This window comes from Pogoniulus pusillus, chromosome 13 (genome assembly GCF_015220805.1).
Source record: "Pogoniulus pusillus isolate bPogPus1 chromosome 13, bPogPus1.pri, whole genome shotgun sequence".
In the NCBI taxonomy this organism is placed as follows: Eukaryota; Metazoa; Chordata; class Aves; order Piciformes; family Lybiidae; genus Pogoniulus; species Pogoniulus pusillus.
In genome coordinates this window covers 13,770,577-13,795,262 of record NC_087276.1, presented here as the reverse complement: position 1 = coordinate 13,795,262, position 24,686 = coordinate 13,770,577, and positions in this window count along the sequence as shown.

The following is a 24,686-nucleotide window of genomic DNA, read 5'->3' as shown; positions in this document are numbered from 1 at the left end:
TTTTGTGCTTTACTACATAGATAGGGTGAATTTAATGAGTGACTTCAAGGAGTAACGTGGTAGTTATGTCCTGAAAGTGAATGGAGATTAATTCAGAATCTGGAATCACACCAAAGTTGTAGGAATTAACAATCAGGTGCATAAAAAAGAATTATCTGCCATAGAGACTATTAGTTCTTTGAAAATGTCTGCTATCTAAGAAGGCTGTTAACAAGAAGACCTCAGTAGAAGAGAAATGAAGGAGGGTTTTTTTGAGCAGCAGAGAATTAAGTCTGGCTTCCTGTATTTTTTTTTCCCTTAAATGCCCTGCCTCTTCCAAACAGTATTCATATGTGCATTCCTCTTGTATTGCAACCCCCTTTTTTAACTCCCTCCAACACAGCCAGTCCACCCTGTGGTTCCCCTTAGAAACTTACTCTTGCCCCTAGTGTTTCCTTTTCAAGTCTCTCCTTCATCTCTGTGGTCCTGACAGTCCCTTGACTCCTTCCATACCTCTTTCCAGCATTTCAGTCAGTCACCACAGTGAAAAGCTACCTGTGTAACAATTGGGAAGCTAGATGTTTCTGACAGAAATGAACCCTCCTGTCTTTCCTTTGACAAGATATAACAAGGTCTCTTTCCTCTACTGAAATGTCAAGCTTGGTTAAAACTGATTCAGGGAGAGGCTAAAAATATAGTGAGTATCTGAGCAGGAACCACAGCTCAAATATATACAGGGTGTCATAGGATCAAATTCTGGCCTCTGCCTTTTGCTAGGAGACACAGAGGTTCATGATGCTAGGTCCAAGCAGCATGTCAAACTTTCCAGGGTGTTACACTTGGCACCCCTGTGCCCAAGACCACAACACTAGCAGCATCCTGGGATTGGGAGCAACAGGAGGCATCCAGGATTGCAGCCCTATGGTGCTGATTGACAGTTAAAACCTGTTACAGACCCTGATGCTTTTAAAAAACACTTCTATCACTGCTTTATGTTGAAACAGACTTCATTAAGAGAACAAAAGTATAGCCTTTGCTTTTGCTGAACTAAGTTGCTTCACAAGTACAGGTTAGCTGATAGGATGACAGCATTATGGCTATACATGTATGTGTATTTCACAGCTTAGTACTTTTTCTTCCCCTGCTCTCTAACTTCCATGCAGATGGAGGTGTGGGGCATTACATCAAGTTTGGGTGTATGAAATTATTTTTGTGACAGCAGTGCTTGATCTAGTATGTCCACTCCTTGTGACTAAGCAGATCCACAGAAGCCAACAGGAAACATACTCTGTGGATAAGACTGATTTGAGAAACACAACAAACCTGAATTTTGAAGAAATTTGTCAGCAGAGGTGTTTTTAGGGTAGATTTCTTCTGTGAACTAAGAACTGGTTAAAAAATTAGAAACAAAGGAGAGGCATAAATGCTAAATTTTCATGCTAGAAAGAGGTTATTAATGAGGTCTCTCAGGTCTCTTTGTCTACCTTTGTGCTGTGTGTTTAGAGAGTTTCTCTGGCAAAGTTTGCTTGGTGTAAATTTATGCAGGACAATTTAATCTATAGCAGACATGTAAAAGTTACAGGAAGATCACTTAATATTGAGTTATTGGACTCCAAGTATTATTTATAGAGAGAAAAGTAATTCTAACTTATGTCATTATGGGCCTCAAATTAAATGTTGCCACTCAGGAAAGACATCTTAAAGTCATTGTAAATTGTTCTCATAAGACATCAGGTTAGTGCTGATTTGCTGCCAAAACACTAAGTAACACATTAAGAATTGCTAGGAAATCAAAAGAGAACAGAGCAGAAAATACCCATATGAGGAAAGATTAAATAAGCAAGGACAGCTATGCAACTCAGAAGTTACTTGAGGGGAAAAAAAATATAGTAGCTACACTGGGGTTCAGAGGGATTTTATATATTTTCTGTAATCAGACAGGTGCCTTGAAGTTTTCCCGTAAATTAAAAAGAAGTTCAGATAAATCAGTGTGGGACGATGAGACAACAACCAGGAAAATCTGTTCAGCTATCAGCTGAGTTTGATTTTGTGTGAACAGCTGAACATGAGTTTTTAAATTTCTGAAGTGGCCCTAGCCCTTGGACAGCAAACAATCCCTGTTTCCAGACTCTGGAAATAGACCTGTTATTCTCAGAGAGAGAGAGAGAAGTACAGAATGTTGGTATGCTGTTGCATTTCCTACAGGTTTAATTAGCATAGCTTTTCTGACTCTCTTAGCATGTGCTGCAGAACTGTAAGATTTGGTATCGCAAGCATGTGAACACCATGATCTGTTCCTCCTTTCTCTTGGAGGACTTAATACATTTGAAAAAAGAAAAATGTCAAAGTTAGTCCAGGAAGTTCCATTTTGTCACTGCGCAGAATTAAATGCTGAGAAAAAAAAAATCAGATTTTCAAGCATAGGGACTGTGACTCACTTATTTTTGTGGCAAGCAATCACCTCTAAAAATATTTGTAGCCTTTCTTTAATGTAGGTTTAAAGCATTTGATGTATCAAGTAAAGCATTCATTGTAGCAAGGTGCCTTATTCCCTTTCCATTTTAGCAGCAGATCTTACTTAAAGTAACACAAACTCCAAGCTTTTTACTCAATTTTCAGTCACACCAGTGATAGTATTATGTATTTGCTTTCTTCCTGGAGAAAAAGAAAATGCAAGTCAATAGCTCACATAGGCTGCTCTGTTAGAACTGTGTTGCTTCCTTGAAGAGATGAGACCGATGCTCTCCAAAGGGGAGAGAGGAGCAATCCAGACCGTAAATAGGACTGCTGTTGTAATCTTGCAGCAGTACTTGGGGGACTGATCAGCAAAGGGCATGCTCTCGCTGACACTGCACGAGGGACCTGGATGGAAAGCCTGCAGAATGAGGAAGCCAGGAGGTGTTCTGTTTGTCAGGAAGAAATCCTTCCTGACACTGCTGAGGCCTCTTCTGTATTTTTCCAGCACGAGCAGCTTGCTAATGCTGTCAAGTTTCCCTGACATTGCATGCACATGAAAACCTTGCTCTTTACCTCTTATTACTGTGCTAGCAAATGCAGTTATACTGGAAAATGTCACCATTACCAGTTTGTGTTACTTGCAGGGTGGTTTTATGCTCTGTCTTCATTTGGAAAATGCTTTGCTGGCAGATACATATTTCTCTCCATAAAGCATTCCTAGCAATCTGAAAAATAACAGTTTGATCTATAGTGCTGTGTCTAGCTAACAGTGCAAAGAGGAGATTCCTCTGCACCTTCATGCGCTGTGCATGAAATGCAGTTACGCAAGCCTGGATGTGATTAGGGACCTAGGCTCCTTATGTGAAAATTTCCTTGTATCCTCAGTGATCCTAAGACACTATTTTTTATAACTTAGTAAGATGAGGGGAGAAGTCTGTCTTCAAAATGTCTGTCACAAATGGGTTAAACAAAGGGACAGCTGTCTTGCCAAGCTTGAAAGGGATTTACAGGAACATTGGGAGGCAGCTAAGAAAATCTAGGGAAACACACAATCATTTAAAACCTGAACAGCTCTAGAGGAATAATAATATTCAGAAAGTCACAGTGAGTAGAAAACACTGGTTTGGATTTTTTCCATTGGAAAACTAACAAAGCTGGATGATGACTAGGTACCTTAAAGGCTCATTCCTACCACATGGAATCATAGAATTGTGGGGGTTGGAAGAGACTTTAGAGATCAAGTCCAACTGTTCTCCTAGAGCTCACAATCACTACTGCTAAGCCACTACCACTGCATTATGTTCCTAGGCATCACATTCACACATCTTTTAGACACCTCCAGGAATGGTGACTCCATCACCTTCCTTGGCAGCCCACTCCAATACTGTATTCCATGATAATGGTATTTCTAGGAGGAAATGTTTCTTAATATCCAACATGGAACTTCCTCTAGTGCAACTTGAGTCTGTTTCCTCTTGTTCTATCACTTGTTGTACATGAGAAGAGACTGACCTCCACCTCACTACAACCTCCTTTGAGATAGTGGTAGAGGGCATGAATTGTCTCCTCTTCTAAAGGCTAAACAACCCTGATTCCCTCAGCTGTTCCTCGTAAGCCTTGCATTCAGGGCCCTTCACCAGCTTAGTTCATCTTCTCTGGACATACTTCAGCACCTCAATGTCTTTTTTTTGTAGTGAGGAACCCAAAACTGAACACAGAAGTCAAGGTGTGACCTCACCAGTGCCAAGCAGAGTAGAACAAACACATCTCTAGACTTGCTGACCCCACTATTGCTGATTCAAGCATAAACACTCAGAAAAGAATTTGACAAAAACTCTACCCATAGTCTCCACATCCACATGTAAGAGCACACTATTCAGTAATGCCACCACCCAAACCCAAAAGATGCCCAGTCTTTTTATTTATGGAGACATGCTGAGTCTGCAGGTATTTGCATTCAAGGAATGAACACAAAGCAGACAGCCTCTGGCTTCATTCACAATCTCTTGTTTCATCATCTTGTGCTGACATCCTGAACTTCTTGGTAATGTCAACTCAGTAATTGCCTCTTTGCATACTGGATGGCCATTATGTCACGTGGATCATATCTTCACATCCAGCATAGCTGTCAGACTTTAAAAGAAAACTCAGGCCAGCATCATAATATGGTTTGCTTGAATAAATACTGTGTTGATCTAAGTAAATAGGAAAAAAAATAGACTAAAATATTACTTTCATCAATTCTGAAGTAAAACTAGAAAATGTTTTTTTCTGCGCCAGGTAGATTAAAATGTTTGTGCCTGACATGACGCTTAACAATGCAGTCAGAAAATGCAAGTAAGGGAAGAAAATGATGGGAAAACCAAACAAATGGTGGTATATAAACTACCTTTTTTTGGTCCTAGATGCTGGAAAAAATATTCCAGCAATATTACAAACAAACTTCAGATTTAAGAAAAAACTTGTCAGTGTATGTATTGTCAGGTTTAATATGTTAACTGATAGTTTGTTCTGATCTGGTTTAATACATAGAATAAAACTGATGTACCCATCAGTTGGAACATAAAAGGTAGTGACTACAAATCCTTGAAAATGGTGCCTGCCTAACCAAAACCTAATCAATATCCAGAACCGTCAGTGGGACAGACTAAAACATTATCTGTCATATCCAAAACAAAAAAATGATTAGGTTAATACATATTTTTAACCTCATTTATATTCAGTAATGTATTGGATTTATAATGTTTGGGCTGACTTCTGAATGCTGCTGAAACAGTAAATTTTAAGTGACTATTAGAGAATGTTCATCAGAAAGTTAATGTGGAACTTGGAAGCCTGAGTGGTCACAGTGGAAGCTGTCTGCCAAGAATTCTCCTCACCCAGAGGAGAATCAGAAACAATAGAATGAATATCAGACACTCATAATGTACACTGTTGGTGTCCAATTAATGGACTAAAAAGTGGAGAGGGTTTGGCAGATAAGGCAGGGATGAATAAATTACAGGATTTTAACCTGCCAACAGACAACGATGCAGGATTTGTTAAATAGTTTCCCACTCCAAAATATTCACATAGGATTTTTAATAAAACTGGCCTGTAAAGGGGCACCTCACCTCGCAGAGAGCCTTGCCAGCTGCAGTTGTGACAACTGCAGCCAAGCCAACCCTAAGGCTGAACATTATGTTAAGACAATGTAGTTCTGAAGGGCTGAACTGGACCCAAAATCTCCCAAGAGTAAAATGCAGTTTTGTAGGTCACAGTGCTCTTGATCAGGTTCTCAGAGGACAGTTGCCAGCCAGCACCACGCGCGGCTTCAGTTATTTATGTTGGCAGTCTCAGCAAAAGGAATTATGAATATGCAGACACGAGGCCTCTATTAGTTGTCCTTTTTGAGATACGTTGGCAATGAGGTGGTGTAGTGAGAGTTCTTCCTGCTGCTCTCTTTTGTTTACTTTGTGCTGCAGTGGAAATCTTCCTCTCCACAGCTTTTAATCTCTGTAACACTCTAAATCCCCTCCCCATGACAAAGTCTGTGTGCTTGCACATGTGCTGCCTGCCTGTGCAAAGACAAGGGCTGTGTGGCTCTAGGTCCTGCACACTGCTAGCAAATTTGCTGTGCACAAACTTGCTGCATTTGGGAATAGGAAATATCACTAATCTGTGACTCCAAAAGTTTCTGTTAGCTGTTTAATTACAGATGCCTGGTTCTGAAATCCATAAATGTATTTAAGAACTATGAAGACAGGCATGATAAACAATTTTGAAGGTATGTGCCTTAGTGATTACATGTTTCCAGTTCCCATCTGTAACAGTATGGCCTTACCTCACACCTACACTGCAAGATACACAGTCATCAAATAGGTACAGGAATGCCAAGAGATTCTCTGTCAGAATGTGTGGTAGCAGGTCCTTGGAGGAAAAAAATGTAAAGAGCAAAAGTGAATCATGTCCTTTGTTACCAGAATGAAATGTCAGGTTTATATGTGTGCAGGTATTTATTTATGAAAAGAAATTCAAGAGAGTCACCTGTCTATTTGAAAAAGTCTGAGCTGAGAGGTCAGCATACCCAGTTCTGGGCACCTCAATTCAAGAAGGACCTCGGAGAACTGCTTGAGAAAGTCCAGTGCAGAGCCATAAAAATGATTAAGGGAGTGGAACATCTGTCTTCTGATGAGAGACTGAGGAAGCTGGGTCTCTTTAGTTTGGAGAGGAGGAGATTGAGGGGTGACCTTATTAATGTTTATAAATATGTAAGGGGTGAGTGCCAAGAGGATGGAGCCAGCTTCTGCTTGGTGATGCCCAATGACAAGGCAAGGGGCAATGAGTGGAAGTTGAGGCATAAGAAGTTCCATATAAATGTGAGGAAAAAGTTTTTCACTGGGAGGGTGACAAAACGCTGAAATGGGCTGCCCAGTGGGGGTTGGTGAGTCTCTTTCTCTGGAGATATTCAAAGCCTGTCTGTGCTTTGTGACTCTGATATGGTTATTCAAAATGTAGTTTAAGCAGAACATGCAAGTTTATGCTTCCAAATGTTCAAAAAGCAAAGATCCGTTTTCAGTAAGCACTTAAGGACAGGTTCTTGACTTTACATCCATTTCAGAAGACAGTTGCTAGTATGTTGTCAATAGTGACTGCAGAGTAGTGATGGGAAAGTGTCACCTGAAAACAAAAGGGTGCTTTATTATTGTATAGTACGAAAATTACTGTGCATCCTGGAATGATAACCGAAAATGCTATAATGGGTTTTCACTCTGTTTCCAGGGGTCAGTAATCATAGCCTCTCTTGTTTTTTTTTAATGCAATTTGTAAATGGCTCCATCTACTACTGCTGACATGCCACTTGTCCCTGCATCACTAATGCTGCCATGCTGATAGTTCAAATTTTCTGGAAGTGGCCTTAACTCTTAGTGATTGACAGGAATTGATGAGTTCCAGGAATGCCAGTTTAGCCTGGAAAGGTGTAGAGAAGCTATAGAAAACTTCTAAGAGAAGACAAGAAGACATAGAATTAAGGACAAGGTGTTCTGCTGTTGAAATCCATCTCACCTTAGCACTGAAATCTGAGTGAGGGGACTTTTGACACTCTCGTTCAAAATTCACAGGCAGATGAAGTTCATGGAATCTATCCAAAACCATAACACACTCACCTCTGATATATTGAGATATATCTTATGTTGCAATTCTGAAAGTAAAAACATTTTTGAAAGTAAAAATATCAAAGAGGAAATTAAAATCTTGGTATTTACATTCTGCACCTCAGTAGAGTAGCAGCATTTCATACCTACTGGACGTTCATTCTTTAAAATGCTAATGATCACAGATGATGGAAGGGAAGAGTGAATCAGGCCTAAATGATTTAGACTCCAAATGTACTTTAATCCATGTCAGTAGGAAAACTTCCCCCCCATTCCAGGGGACCAAACAGAGCTTGTGACATGGTATTACATTTCATATTCATATCCATGAGCCAAACAATTCTCTTGCATCCCTCAGAATTTGTGAGTATCTACAATTTTCCAGACTCGGTGTATGTGACATTTGTCTCTTAGCAGGGGTTGGGGTAATCTTAATTTTCTGGAGTTGAAAAAGATCTATATTCCATGATATTTATTAATCTAGTTAACAAATTTATATGAATATATATATAAAAGGGGGTCTATGACTCTCCAAAATCAAGAGCAGGGGTCAGTAAAAATGAGGAAAGTGACCCCTTGCATTTTATGAACAGGGATGTTTGTATGCATGTGGTGTGATACAACTTGGGTACCATCTCTGAAAAATTATGATGGTAGGTCAGGTATAGACTGTGTCTGAGCTTCTGGTGGTTCACACAGATGTATTACTTTGATCAACAACTGCACTAGCTGGATGATGGCTCACAGTATTTTGGATTATGGCTGTACAGAATGGTTAGCAGGGTGGCTTTTACTAAATTGTGTCACACTGGTTTGTCTCAAAACCACAGTCCTACTTTCCCACTTATCTGCTCTGTTTAATTGTTTGTTACTCAGAGGAGCACTTCTTTCTAACTTAGGCACTAAACATTTTAATATGCTGAAGGTTAACTGAAGAAGAAGTTAGGTTTCTTTTATAATGAAAAAGGAAACCCGTATCTGCTCTTCAGGAGGGCTTCCTTTCCGACAGCTAACATGTATTAGCAATTATTTTTCAGAGGAAAAAGCTGTCTAATTACTCTATTGCCTCAAGTGCAGATCCCTCACCTGGGAAGCCATCAGATCAAGGCTCAGGTCCCATCACTGACTTCAATTTTAATCTTTTGGTTTGGCACATGTGTCTCATAATCAAATAATGATCTGGTTTACATGGCCAGGATGGCCGTAGATCGGATTCTAGCTTTTTTGGGAGACTGCATTTGAAACATGGTTTCACAATTTCCCAAACTATATTTTAGGGCACAAGGTAGCAGAAGATGTAATTCAAGCACTCCAATAATACTAAGCATAACTGAATATCAGAAAACACAAGCAAGAAAAAACTTGGGGATTCTTCTTTTCTTCTTTCACAAATAAATACAAATACTTGCATGAAATTCATATAGAAGTGTTCTGAAAGTTTGGGGTAGTTTTGTGGGTCTTCCTAACCAACTTCGATCTTATTAATATCAGGCCCTTTCTTTCTGTTCCAGTCACAAGGAAGGTTGTAATTATTAGGCTGATACTGGTTATTAGTTGACTGTTTTTTTTCTGATTTACCTGAAGAAACAGAGCTTAAAGGCTTTTCAAAGCTGCTTTAGCTTGTATATGGACAACCTTGTTACTTAAACATTTATTTTCCAAAAGATTTGTTAGTCCTCAAAGTCTTTTTTTCCAGCAGTTCTGCCTAGTGATTACAGATCTTCTGTTGCCATGTTACACAAACATCTTTCTCTAGCAAGAAATAAGTATGTCTTCACCGAGTGAGTCACAGCCAGTGCTTTCACATCTTCTGCTGTCACTGCATTCATCTGTTAACTTCACATTCATGTAGTTGAGTTGCCATTCAGGTTTCTGGGGTGTGATGTGTGTTTAAAGAAAACAGAGGGAAGAGTCCTTTTGCTAAAATTATTCTTAGAAATATTCAATTTTTGAGGAAAAAAAATTAAGAACACAAAATCTCAAGATTTTGGATTATAATTCCTTTGGTAATAGGACTTCAGGGGGGTTGCTGGTGCTGATGTTGTTTGTGAAGGGGCAAGTCTCCTAGGCATTAACACAGCACAAATAAAACTGGTAATCATTGCAGAACAGGTCTTGTATGAATGGGGCTGCCCTTTCTTTTCTATTATTTAGATTTCAGCTGGATATCCTGTATAAGCTATTATGAGATAAGTGAAGATAGAAAATGGGCCGAATTGAAGATATCTATAGAAGGATACCTTTAAATGTAAGACATATGTTGTAAACAATGTTTGACAATTGACATTTGAAAGGCAAAATTCTTGTTTGTGATAGTTAAACCACAGGCAATATCCAAAGCATTTTGTCTCTTTATATAGCTACACTGTTTAATAATTTAAAAAGACATTTCAATATGTTTATTAAAATGTAAGAAGGTCAGGTATTAAAAGATAATTACATCTTGCAAAACTGTAAGAAGTTATTTTGTTATTTATACAGCCATTAATATTACTGAACAGAAATGCTGCAGAAATAATAATTAGATAGTCCAAGCAAATTCTTCCTGTTGCTGCTGACTACATCAGGCTGAAGTAGTCCTGTTCAAGTGAAGGCCCAAGATGGTATATTGATGATTCAGGCTTGAGGAAAACCACAAACTCCCTACTTGGGCTGTGTGACCGAGGTCACACAATGACTGAAACAGGCAGAGGCTGATAGACTTGTGAATACTGAAGAGCTTTGATGTTCTCCTTTCCTGTGAGTGGATGGGCATTGCTCTCTACAACTACCTGAAGGGAGGTTGTAGCCAGGTAGGGGGTGGCCGCTTCTCCCAGGCAACCAGCAATAGAACAAGGGGACACAGTCTCAAGTTGTGCCGGGGAAAGTACAGGCTGGATGTTAGGAGGAAGTTCTTCACAGAGAGAGTGATTGGCATTGGAATGGGCTGCCCAGGGAGGTGGTGGAGGCACCATCCCTGGAGGTGTTCAAGAAAAGACTGGATGAGGCACTCGGTGCCATGGTTTGGTTGACTGGCTAGGGCTGGGTGCTAGGTTAGACTGGATGATCTTGGAGGTCTCTTCCAACCTGGTTGATTCTATGATTCTATGAGTGATTCTAAAAGAAGCTATGTCAAAAGCCTTAAAATTTACAGGTCCTACTGAGGAGTTGATCTTGTGTCGCTGGCAGAGACTGAAACCTCAATATATCCCTAATTAGTAGGCATTAGTAGTGATTATGCAATTGAGAAGTATGCAGAAAACCTGAGACTACAAAAAGTCCTGTACCATCAGGAGAATGTGCTGAGATGGGATGTGGTGAACTGACTACAGTATGTGGGGGGACATAACGAATTGTAACCATAAGGACTTAGGTTACTGAACAGACAGAGGTCACTCTTTGGCTAAGAGGTACCTTTTGAAATATTCAGATGAGGCCAAGAGGCTTTGGGACTGCTCTTGCTTCTTTAATAATCTGCTAATGGGAGGGATGTTGAAACGAACTCATTTGCATATTTAAGAGCTGCAATAGTGCTCATTCGTGTAATTTTGACTTTCATCTGGACTTCAATATACACGTTTACAGGTGAGACCTTAGTGACTTGCAAAACTTTGAACAAGAGTGTCAAATCACATGTAAGTGAAAAGCAAACCAACCACAAACTCAAACTGAGAGAAAACATTCAGTAATTCTGTAATTCAAATCTACTACTGAGTGTTAAAACACTTTGGTCTACTTGGAGGCTATCTGTAGTATTTGATATATGTGATGGTCAAGTCTGCACTGACTATTAACCAATTTTTGCCAGAGGTTACATAATCAAAATATTTAAAACCTACAGTAGGAGGCACAATGAGTCATGTGCTACTTTCAAGAAGAGTGATGGAATTTCTGTGTGGTTATGATGAAATTAATTTCAAGTTAAAACTTTCTATTTAAAAAAAAAAAAGTGTTTTAAATGAATACTGTTCACCCAGAGGCAATTTCTGCTTTGTTGGCGCTTTCGTAGAGGAATGCTCAACCAGATGTGGCAGATCTCATCTGATGTCCAGACCACAAAGGATTATACAATATAGAAAAACAATTTGTGAAAAGAACATGCACCTTGAGCATTCTGCTTTCTTTTCTGCATTAGGTCAACTTTCAAGTGCTCCCACCACAAGAACAAGCTTAAGTCAGAAGAAGCAAAAAGCTGAGGCACAGAGAATCTTTCAGACACCTTCAGCCTCCTCCATTAAAAAAAAAAAAAAAATCCTTTTTCTTCAGCCAGAATGAATTACAGATACATTCCAAAAGAAAACCTAATTGTTGTCTTCCTTCCAATTTATCTTGTTCCCCAGAAAGTTTAGCAGTGGGTTCTGTGAGAAGCTGAAAGGTATTTTATTCTTCTCTTCTGTCTTGTTCTGGCTCAATCAAATGCTCAAAACATACCACTTGCTATCCAGCTAATCCTATCTGGGGTCAATTCCTCTACTTTGTTAAAGCTGCTGATCTGTGAAGTCACTTCTCTGATGTGCCCTGAGTGATCCTTCTGGGTCAACTTCTTTTATTTTGCAATGTGTCTGGCACGACAAGTTTTTTTTAAGGGGTCTTTTCCAGCACTAACCATATGACAAAGGTTAAATCCAACGTCGCCGTGGTGTGTGTTATGCTTTTGGAAGTAGTTACACTTCTTTTCTCGCAAAGATTTGTATTTGGCCTTGTCGCTTGTTTCTACACGCTTGTACCAGCAACGGCAGACAAATATTGAATGCTTTGATAACTTCTTTGATCTTTTACGATCCGTATGTAAGGATCATGACTGTATTCTTGCAGTGCCCTACTGCTTTCCAGTACCACTGGTGTTAGACTTTGAGGGCAGGGTGGCAATGGTTGCATTGAGCATGTAAGTTACTGCAGTATAAATTCAGTTAACTGACTTGTAAAACCTGCAACTTCCACAGCTTTTACTTTCAGAATGATAGCATTATTCAGAGTCAAACTGATTATCACAACTTTTGCTTTTCACTTAAAAGAACCATTTGTTTAGCAGCTCTGACTGGACTGCTCATCCGCTGCTGTGCTCTGTTTACTGATGAGAAATCTTGTGCAGACACAAGTGACCAAATTGTCGTACAATATATGCCTCGATTATTGACAGTACTCCTGAAAAAGACAATTTTGAGACTTATCTCTTAAATAATATTGTAAGTTCAGGGCACTATTTTACTCCCAGCTGAGCTGCTTTAGCTTTTTGGTTAGTAGCTTAGATGCAGGCTGCCTAAGCAGACTCACTGAAAAGTCACATGGATGTCAAGTGAAAACATTTAGCCACTGTTATGATGTTATCTTTACAAGCTTGAGTGGATATGCTGGAAACTCATACCATGGCACACTGCTGTTGCTGTGTTGATAAGTATTGGCTGTGGTGCCAGCAGGACAAGGGAGGCAATTCTCCCCCTTTACTCTGCTCTCGTCAGACCACACCTGGAGTACTGTGTGCAGTTCTGGAGCCCCCAAGACAAGAAGGGCATGGAACTGTTAGAGCAAGTCCAGAGGAGGGCCACAAAGATGATCAGAGGGCTGGAACACCTCTGCTATGAGGACAGGCTACAAGAGTTGAGGCTCTTCAGCCTGGAGAAGGCTTCAAGGAGACCTTATAGTGGCCTTTCAGTATCTGAAGGGGACCTACAAGACTGAGGAGGGACTATTTACAAGGTCTTGTAATGACAGGATGGGGGGGGATGGTTTAAACTTGAAGAGGGGAAATTTAAATTAGATGTTAGGAAGAAGTTCTTTCCAGTGAGAGTGGTGAGACATTGGAACAGGTTGCCCAGGGAGGTTGTGGATGCTCCCTCCCTGGAGGTGTTCAAGGCCAGGTTGGATGAAGCCTTGAGCAACCTGTTCTAGTGGGAAGTGTCCCTGCCTATGAGAGGGGGTTGGAACTGGATGATCCTTGAGGTCCCTTGCAACCTAAACCATTCTATGATTACATATACACCTTCTTAAATGCTCCCCTGTGTTAATTTTGTCCTTCTCATTACTGATTAATGGACTTTAAATAGCTTATAGGTTAGTTTAGTTTTGCCAAAGCTCCTGAAAAATTGCCTGTGCATATTTTACTGATAACCTCAGTCAAGTAGCTGATCTTGGCAGAACACAAGTTATTTCCGTGACTGGCAGGAATCAGAAATGTCTTGGTGAGACTTAATTTTTATATCTATGTTTCAGATTTCCATTTCATACACAGAGTCCACTCTGAAGGTGAAGAGAATGTTATTAAATGTAAATGCTTTCTTCCTTGACTTTGAAGCAGTGGGAAATAATTTTGTCTGTTTATTCACATAAGCACTGTGTCCACTTAGAGCAAACACAAGGGATCAGTGTCAGAGCCAGATACTTTGCCTCCATTTCCAATTTGTCTTTAGTGCATTGCAGAGTGCAGCTGCAAGGTGCTGGCATCTACTTAACTAACACCTAAAGAGACAAACCAAGGACCATTACATTATGAACATGGGATGGATTTGAAGAGGCTGTATAAAATTAATGATCTTGTGGGAAACTGAGCAGCCTGCATGGCCCAGCATTCATTGTTTAATCTGCTATCAGCTTCTCCCATTTCTTAGCAGCGTGCAAGAGCAACTGCCTATGGATCAGCAGAAGCTGGACTTTCAAACCTCCTCAAATCATTTTAAATAGCCTTGCCTGAGTTTCATGCTGAGAGTGAGCCAGGTGGAATTTTCCATTTTCTTTCCAGCTTTCCAAATAAGAACAGTCCTACTTTCTTTTGACTCTGGTTTTACATAACCAACAAAAATGACAGATAGCCTTGAATTTGGAAGATTACATTGGCCTGTTCTCAGCTGAAACGTTCTGTCATCATTGACGTATGTGTTTGAATGAGCACTGAAGTGTGAATGGCCATCTGTCCGGGAAGCACGAGAAATCCTGGTTACTAAAATGAAACCACAAAAAACCTTGGTGCTTAGCAGCAGCAGTGAAACACGGAGGGGGAGCGGGAGCCTTTTTCACATTGCTGATATTTATAGTAGATGGATGATTATAACTCAGCAATTGCTTTGACTCCCTGCCCCATATTTTTCTAAATATGCTCACTTACAGGTTTTGGTTTTTTTTTTTTTGTGGTTTTTGTTTTGCTTTTTCTAAATATCGAGCTTTTACTATTCACCTCTTGTGTAAAAACAAACTACAGGAAGCACTAGGTGTTTTTCCTGTCAAAAATAGTTGTTTTCTGAGGAGATGTTGGACTGGATGATTTTGGAGGTCTCTTCCAACCTGGTTGATTCTATGATTCTGTGATTCCGCTTCATAAGGATTTTAGACAGAACATACTCTAAGTTCTGATGCAGATTTGAACTTGCATTCCCACGATTGCTTGGCAGCAAGACCCAAGGCTCCTCCTGGGCATATCTCTTCCTCTGTAAACCTGAACAACTTCCTGAGGAAAGGATTTTGAAACATCTATAGAGATTTTGATCTTTAGAGAGTGGCTGTATTTAATTCAGCTTGAATTTGGCTATGAGTGACAAAAGCTCCAGCAAAAAACACTGGAATTGGGTCAGGTTTTCACACTAATTTCACTGTTAGGAAGATCTCCTAGAGAAGTTTTGTTTTTAAAAAAAATGACACCTTCTGATGTGAAAACTGAAGTTTTTCGGGGGGGGGGGGGGACAGTTTCCTGTAGTATTTTATCTTGAAATACTAATCTCAAAAATTCATTGCCTGCTTCTAGTGGTTTTCATGTTGCTGAAGAAGTCACCTGTCACTACCATGCAGACATAAGTTGGGTGTCTTTTTTAGAGCACTCACATTATATCAAAGCATTTTTTTTCTCCATTTCTTTATTTGCATTTTTTGTTGTTTCTTGTAATTACCTTTCCATTATGCATGTAGTTATGAAATATACTCAAAAGGTCAGGGTTTAAAATAACCTGTTGATTTTCTGAGACTGCACACACATTTATTGTGTGTGAAATTGAAGCCACAAAAATATAAGCATGTAAAGCAGCAGATGTAGATGTGCCATATTTGTTGGTAAGCCTCTACAACATTTTCACTTTCATGGGAACATGCTTCCTCATAAGAGGACCAAGTCTCTGTGGAAAGCTGGAGAGATAATTGAACAGCAGAATATGACTGTATTTTTTTTTTTTTTACTTTGCAGTTTTAGAAGCACCTGAGATGGGGAAAATATATAGCAAGTCAATTAAAATAAGGACATTTCATTTCTTTTTCTTTGGTGGATGGTTGAGAGAACACAGCAGCTTTGTATGTTTGTTCATTTATTTATTTAGAGTGTAATCTGAGGAAATGAACTGTGAAACACAATTAATGAAATAGCTGTGCTGAATCACATAAACTGGTGTCTGCACAGCTGCCACTCATGTCACAAATGCATCTCTTGCCTAACGTCCACCAGGAGAGTCATTAGCCAGCCGCTTTTGTGGAGGGCCTCCCGTGCTTTAATTTCAATATATAATAGAGCAGGGAGCTGGCTGAGTAACCTCGTGACTTTTTTTTCCCCAGCAAAGATAAGGTAAAAGAAAAATGTCTGTTACGGGAAGAGTGTGCTGAGGCAGGGAGAGGTGTGTAAGCAGGCTTCAATCGCTGGGAGAAAACAGAAAACCTGCCCAGCTGGAAAGTACCCAGAGCAGTGCTGGGGGCTGTTCAACCTGAAACGTAAAATGACTGCCTGTAGTTTCTTGATATCAGATGGCATTCCTAACTGTCAGGCCTTTTACTTCTGTGTATATCACTGTGCTGCTTTTCCTTTAATGCCCGTGTGTTCTGCTCCAAACATAATGTGTCACCAAGGGAAAGCCACATGTGCTGCAGGAGCTAGTGTGAGGAGGCTGACCCCGGTCACCTCCACTGAAGTGGCACAACGCCAAAAGCCTTCAGAGCTTCAGGATCCAAAATCTTCTTTTAGCTTGCTGAGGAGTTAAGGAGTGGGGGAGGTTAAAGGATGCCTCATCTCTGAGCACTTGCCAAAGTAGCTGAACACTTTCAGCTCTGTATACTGTCACCACTGATAGTGGTTTTATCAAGATAAATCTAGTCTTGCTCAGAAGGATATTAATAAATTATCTGGTAATGAAAAATGTGAGAGGAACCACACTCTTACATCAAGGCCTGATGATTACTTTGATAGATGCAGTGGCAAGATTTTCCTGACAAGGCAGAAATGAAAAACATGACACGTGCACCTTTAAGGGTGACCTCAGAGGAAAACACAAGTTGCTGAATGATACAAAAATAGAACTGGAAAACAGAAGCTTGAAGGGGCTCAATGTCAACAGCCAGACAGATAGGCTAGACTGATCAACTGATCATTGAGTTTAGTGTCAAAAGCAGAGCAGAGAGAGAGAAAAGCCTTACAGTTGGCAAGACAATAAATGTAACAGAGGGAGCTTTGAAGAAACAGCAAGTGTTAAGAATTTCAAGACAAGAGTGCAGGGGGAAAGTTGAGGGGAAGCAAAAGCAAGCACTGATAAATAGTAGACTAGTCAGGAAATGAACCCAGAGACTGTTATCAATAAAACTGCCTGCTGCTTTTGGAGGTATTCTAGAGAGAATGCTACTGAAACATAAATATGCAGCTGAAAATATACTGCACTAGTGTATTGGTTCTAGTATAAGCTTCCTGGAGACTGAAAATGTATCTAACAGAACTGATACAGTAAAAGCATGCCTTTCCCTCTCTTTGGGTATTCAGAATGGGTCAATGTATACTGGAAATTATACCTACACCACAAATGTATACCAAAACTTACTGTAATGTGAACTGGTGGAAAGCAGTGGCAAAAAAGGACAAACTTTAATACCTGGAACCTGTTTCTGTATGTATCTGTTTACAAACATCAATTTGGTCTAAAAATAGTTTGGGTGTCCACCTATCTTACCCCTCATATGTTCCCTAGGCCTGCCTGGAACTTTCATTTTTTAAAAAGGCAGTGAGCCATCTCTGGTTTTAGGGAGATGCTCACCTTTCCATGTGACTCCCAAAGACGACAAACAGCAGACAAATACAGTGGAGATGTGAGTCCAAGGTGAGGGTGCTGATGTGACCTCAAAGTGCAGGTGTAAAGGCTTGGTGAGTGTGTGTGATTGTGTGTGTGCATACACATGCCTGTGTGTAGGGAGACGGTTTGAGTTCGTTGTTTTTATTAGTCATTTTGTACTGTTGTAATTACAGGGCAATTACCACATGTCAGGAAGGTCTAGCATCTGATCTTGGAGTGGAACATAATACATGATCTACTAAAGGGTTTCAGCAGACACCACAAATAGCTTTAAACTGTCATCACAGAAAAAAATAGGAAGGTGACATTTGGTGACATACTAGATGACATTTTAAATGACAGCACTTGGTTTTAGATGTGGCATTCCCTCCTGCTGTGAATCAAGGGAATCTGTACTGTGGCTATGACTTGTTTTATTGATGACCCTAATCTCTACAAAAAGTAGACATAAAGACAGTCCTGTCTGTAGTATTCAGTGAGAACTGGTGCAGTAGGAGGGAGCAAGGGAAGAGCATTTACTGTGCACGCCATGATCTGAATGGCCTAGTTCTGTAAAGCAGCTATAATCTCTTCTTCTGAAGAGCTTGGTGAGGAACGAATGAAGAGCAGCAAAAAACCCAACCTGTCGTAGGTTACAATATAGTACCTGCTGTACTCCGTAGATTTCCTAGGACTGCAGTTTCACCAGTAATAAAAAGAGCAGTTCAGTGCTCTGGTTTCACCAGCTTCCTGCTGCTCTCAAGAGTCATCAGTATGTGCTCACCTTCTAACACATGTAAATGAGCTGAATGCTTACTTCTGAAAGCTCTCCGACCTATGGGAAAACTTGTAATTAGCAACTACCTGAGTTCTTGTTGACTGCTTCCTTGTTGCATACCAGTGAGCCAGAGTTTACTTTTGATTGATTCTTCCCTTTGTTGGTAAGGATTAGAAGGACTCTTTGCAGTACCCAGATCCCTGAAATGAGGCCAGGTTGGAGTATGCGTGAACTGCAATCTATTGAAAATCAGTGTGAAAGGACTGTCGAGCATGGGGTCTATTGTGGCTTCCTTTCACACTGTTAGAACTACAGGCTGAAATCTGAGGTGGTTTCAGATGCCTTTAAACCTATTTACCTTTTTTACGTGAGCAGGTTTGGTTTTGAGCCTTCTATGTAAGTTTAAAGAAACCCTCTACTGTAGGACTTGCAGAAAATCATCAATAAATGGAGTCTGCGATTCCCATTATATATTGTATCATTACTCAAGCTGGTGTGCAAAACCATTTTGTGAATTAGAGTTAGGCTTCTGGGAAGATATTCTGAGTCATTGGTTATCAGCATTATTTTAGATGCCATTAGCTGGCAATAAAATTTGGATGCCAGCATGATTTTAATTGTTGAATATGATATTAGCATATAATATTAATACAATATTCATAATTATTGTCTGGTGTTTAAATGAAGCTGCTGCACTTTAACAATTTTGCTGTATTCAAGAAACAAGTGTTTGATTTGCAGTCTCCAAGGCAAAGGAAGGAGCACAAGGACATGATGAGAGCAAAGTGAACAGCAAATTACAGGCCTGAATTTTGGTTTTAAACCCACTATTAGTAGAAAATATCCTGTAGGGTTTTAACCTGTGTAGATGACACAAGTATAACAGTTCTCTCTCTTTCTTTTTCTAACCAGTCTGTTTGATGACCAAACAAAATCATGAAGCTCCTACTGACTAATGCTGAATGAGTTAAATAGATCTATGCAGCACAACAGCTGTAGGGCTTAAAAGTGGCACAAAAGCCTTATATTGGTTCTCTCCACAGGGAATGAATTTTAACTTCATGAGTGTGACTTTCCAAGAACTGGCCTCCATGAGGAATACAAGAATCACCTTAACAGATTAGCCAGCAGTCTATCTAATTTAGTGTCTCGTTTCTCCAGGCTTATATAAGAAACAATAATTCTGGTTTATGAAGCAGGTGAAAAAAGAGTAGATATTGGTTGTGGGGGAAGGGAGGCACAACATAACTGATGACAGTAGTTAGGGCGTTTGGATGGACAATGGCAAATCTACATTCCTAACACTGCTGTTCAGATGGCAACACCTAGCTTGAATAGGGGTGGCCTCTTCCTTTCCCTCTTCTGCCTCCCAGAAAGCTTATCTGAGAACTCTTTATCTTTCAACAAATTTCTTCACTCACAAGGGAAGTTCTGGCATTCACAGTTAAGATTTCTAATAGCCCTTTTTGTTAGAAATTAGTTTGTGTCATGTCTTTCAAAGTTTTCTCCTGTATTTTCATCATTCCCATGGAGATCGTAGAAGGTCTTGCTGGTGTTAACATGAAGAAAACTTCAGGTCTGCTGTAGGTCTTGTCCTCAATAACTTCTTGTGTCAAAGAATTATGGGGATTGCTGCACCTTGGAGATGACTTCTAAATGCAGACAGTGATGTCAATGAAATGGCTGCAGACAGATTGGTGTTTGGTTGTTTGGGTTTTTTTTTTTTTTTTGAAGGCCATAAGCAACTGTAGGACTATTCCACCAAACATTTCTTGGTTTTATTCCTCCTGAATGACAGTTCTTCTCTTGTCTTCACAAGTCTTGGCTTCTAATCTTTGTAGCTACTATTGAAAAAAGCTGGTGTGAGATGTGGTGGTTGGAGGCGTTCTGGGGTGCAGTGATCATAAAATAAAGTTTTGTATATGTGGTGAAGCTAGGAGAGGCATCAATGGAACTTCCACACTGGACTTCCAGAGGGCAGACTTTGGCTTATTCAAGGAACTGACTCAAAGGGTGCCTTGGGGAAAAGTCCATAAAAACAAAGGGATCCAGGAAGATTGGACATACTTCAAGAAAGAAATCTTGAAGGTCCTGATGGTGCTAAAAGCAAAGCCAACAGGGAAGGTGACCAGCCCAGATGGGCAAGGGACTTCTGAGGGAATTAAGAGAAAAAAAGAGGGTGTATCACCTTTGGAAAAAGGGGGGAGGTAACTCAGGAAAAGTTTAAGGCTGTTGCCAGGTCATGTAGGAAGAAAATTAGACAAAATCCCAGTGAGAACCTAGACTGGCCACTGCTGTGAAAGATAATAAGAAATGTTTATATAATAAATATATTAATGACAAAAAGAGGAGCAAGGATAACTCCTCTCCTTGTTAGACAAGGAAGGGGAATTTAATAACTAGAGATGGGGAAAAGGTAGAGGTGTTGAACGCCTCCTTTACCTCAATTTTCAGTAGCAAGATGGATTGTCCTAAAGACATCTGGCCTCCTGAACTGGTAGGTGGGGTCAGGGAGCAGAACAGTCCCACTGTAATCCAGGAGGGAGCAGTAAGGGGCCTGTTGAGCCTCTTGGATCCTCACCAGTCTATGAGGCCAGGTGAGATCCACCCCAGGGTGATGAGAGAGCTGGCAGATGAGCTGGCTGAGCCACTCTCCATAACTTATCAGCAGTCCTGGCTCACCAGAAAGGTCCCTGAAGATTGGAAGCTGCTCAATGTGGTACCCATCCACAAGAAAATTGGAAGGAGGACCCTGGAAATTACAGATCTGTCAGCCTGACCTCAGTGACAGGCAAGAAAATGGAACATATCATTTTTCATGCAATCTCAGGGCACCTACAGGATGGCTAAGGGATCAGACCCAGCCAGCACAGATTTAGGAGGAGCAGGTCCTGTTTGACCAACCTGATCTCTTTTTATGACCAGGTGACTTACCTGGTGGATGTGGGGAAGGCTGTGGGTGTAGTCTACCTGGACTTCAGTAAGGCCTTTGACACAGTCTGCCATAGCAAACTCCTGGTAAAGCTGGCAGCCCATTGCTTGGACAGGGGCACTCTGTGTTGGCTTAAGAACTGGCTGGAGGGCTGGGCCTGGAGAGTGGCGGTGAATGGTGCCACATCCAGTTGTTGGCCAGTCACTAGTGGTGTGTGCCAGGGATCAGTGCTGAGCCCAGTCCTGTTTCATATCTTCATTGCCAATCTGGATGAGGGAATTGAGCCCGCCATCAGTAAGTTTGCAGACAACATTATGTTGGGAGCGAGAGCCGATCTGTTAGAGGGTAGGAGTGCTCTACAGAGGGACCTGAACAGGCTGAATAAATGGTAACAGTCCAGTGCTATGAGTTTTAACAAGTCTAAGTGCCAGGTTATGCACTTTGGCCACAAAAAACCCATGCAGCACTACAGGCTGGGGACAGAGTGACTGGAGAGCAGCCAGGAAGAGAAGGACCTGGCAGTACTGGTTGGCAGCTGACTGAACATGACCCAGTAGTGTGTTCAAGTGGCCAAGAAGGCCAGAGGCTTCCGGGCCTGTCCCAGGAATAGTGTGGCCAGCAGGACCAGGGAATTCATTCTTCTCCTGTACTCAGCACTGGTTAGGCCACACCTTGAGTACTGTGTTAAGTTCTGGACCCCTCAATTTAAGAATGATGTTGAACTGCTTGAATGTGTCTGGAGAAGGGCACCAAGGCTGGTGAGGGGGCTGGAGCACAAGCACTACAAGGAGTGGCTGAGGGAGCTGGGGTTGTTCAACCTGGAGAAGAGGAGGCTCAGGGGAGACCTTATTGCTCTCTGCAACTACCTGAAAGGAGGTCATAGTCAGGTGGGGATTGGTCTCTTCTCCCAGGCACCCAGTGACAGAACAAGAGAACATGTTCTCAAACTGCACCAGAGCAGGAAGAAATCCTCACAGCAAGAGCGATTGGCATTGGAATGGGCTGTCTGGGGAGGTGATGGAGTCACTGTCCCTGGAGATGTTTAAAAGGAGGCTGGATGAGGCACTTAATGCCTTAGCTTAGTTAATTAAGGTTAGGTCATAGGTTGGACTAGATGATCTTAGGAGGTATTTTCTAACCTGGTTAATTGTGTGATTCTGTTAAAAAACTGAGTGGCCACGGTACTTCTTGCATCTCTCCGAAGAGCCATCATGGGTAGTGTGAGAATGGAAATAATGAAGTTAAGTCTCTGGAGAACCTGGACTCATTATCATGCATGACCACTGTTGCTGTACTTGTTTTCCAGCTGCTCTGATATTTCAGCTGATGAGGTAGGAGTGAAGGCTGATTTCTCATTGAGTTGATGTATTTATAGCATTATGTTCTTTTTTTATTAAAATGTTTATCAGGTGTGTTCAATTACAGAAACATTAACCAACCCACTATTTCCTTTGTCTCTAATACCAAGAGCTATTCAATTTTTGTTTTTAATCACGACGAGGATGTGATAAAGAGTAGGCTTACTGAACTTGTAGATGTTACTGAATAAGAGAAATCTGAATGGGTGGTGCCAGGATCTGACAATTAGATCTAGGAATTTGTTACAGGTTTATGGCACTGTTCTACATCTATGGCTTTATTCAGATGAGATGAATGTTATGGGCTTATACAGAAACAATCAAGTGCCTAAAAATATAAGACAGAATACGTATGGATAGGTGAAAATTCAGTGGGAAAGGATCTTCAGATGATGCTCTGGAGATGTTTTTCTTGGTAACAGCAACATCAGGAAGATTTTCAGCCCTTGTGCTGACCTCTTACTGCCTTACCACCATTGATCTACTTCAAAACTACCAATTTTTTTTTCTCAGTTCGTTTTCAGCTGGATTACAGCTCAGTTGACAGATGTTGAATCACTGGAGCCATCACAGGGGACACAACAGAGACACGCAGCCACAGTCACCAGGATCACAGCTTTCAACAAAAATGTCATCTCGAGCAAGCTTAAAATAATGGTGAAACTGTGGTTGTGTTCTCCATGCTGAGGGCAGATGGGATAAGAAATTCTAACTATGGAAAAGGAAATGTAGGTAATATGTTAGGAAAACTTTTCCTTGCTCATTAAATGCTTGAGCAGAGAGCCTACAGAGGCTGCAGAGACCCTGTCGGCAGGTCTTTACTGACCTCAGATAGACACACATCTATTGCAAACCCTCAAGTCTGTCCTTCTTGCTGCCTACAAACATGAAAACAGATTTAACTGGTCACTGGAGGTCACTTCCAGTCCTCTGATTAATATTTCTTAATTACAGTATCACAGTATCACAGTATCACCAAGGTTGGAAGAGACCTCACAGATCAAGTCCAACCCTTTACCACAGTGCCCAAGGCTAGACCATGGCACCAAGTGCCACATCCAACCTTGCCTTGAACTGCCCCAGGGACGACAACTCCACCACCTCCCCAGGCAGCCCATTCCAGTGCCCAATGACTCTCTCAGTGAAGAATATGTAGTATAAAAATGAGTAGAAATGTTTTGTGAAGTTGCAAGGACTGAATTTTGCAGGAATCACCCTTTTATTATTATCAATGTAGGCAACTAGATGAGCTGCTTCTGTTTGCTCAGTGTGGGGAAAAGGGAGGAAGAAAGAACATTAATCATATCAAATTTCTTCCTCAGCATTTTGATAATAAGATGACATTTACAAAGAACTTGGGTCATACAATATATATCTCTCATTAAAGGAACCACACTCCAAGCAGTTTTACTAATCACAGAGCTTACTATAAAAATGTGTGTGACTGCACCTACAACATTAGGTCAACAAAGATATTCTTGATGGTTGTCTTTACCTTGATATGTCCGGATAGAAGATGCCAGTTTGGAAGGAGCATCCTTTTCTATTTCAACAGAAATAATAGGACAGCTTTTCAGGGGTCTTTTTATGGTCATGGTGCTGTTTTGTACAGGATCATGCATGTGTGGAATGATTGATGGAGAAAAGCATGGAGATATTTGCTATCTTGAGCATTTTATACAAACCTAATAGGTGTTCTTGTTTAATTATCACAACAATTTATTAAAAAAGTTCTTAATGAAAATGCTTGTCTTTAGTCAGAAGACCTGCTCAGTCTTTGAAGTTGTGTGGTTTCATTTTGAGACTATGCTGGAGTTTTCCTCTTTGATCTGCAGCTTCATTCTCTGAAGCAACACTGCAATTGCTTTTTTGTCTTCAGTTGAGTAAACAAGTGTGGGAGCTATAGGGTAGTAGTAAGGGCTCTTGAACTGTATATGCCATTCTGTTTTGCTTCTTTATATTTAGCACAGAAATGCATTCCTCAGCTTCTGAAACTAGAAGTGTAGTGCAACAGATATTGTTGATAGGCCCACAGCACCAAGATCTTAAGTGCTTGCTAAGAGAAGT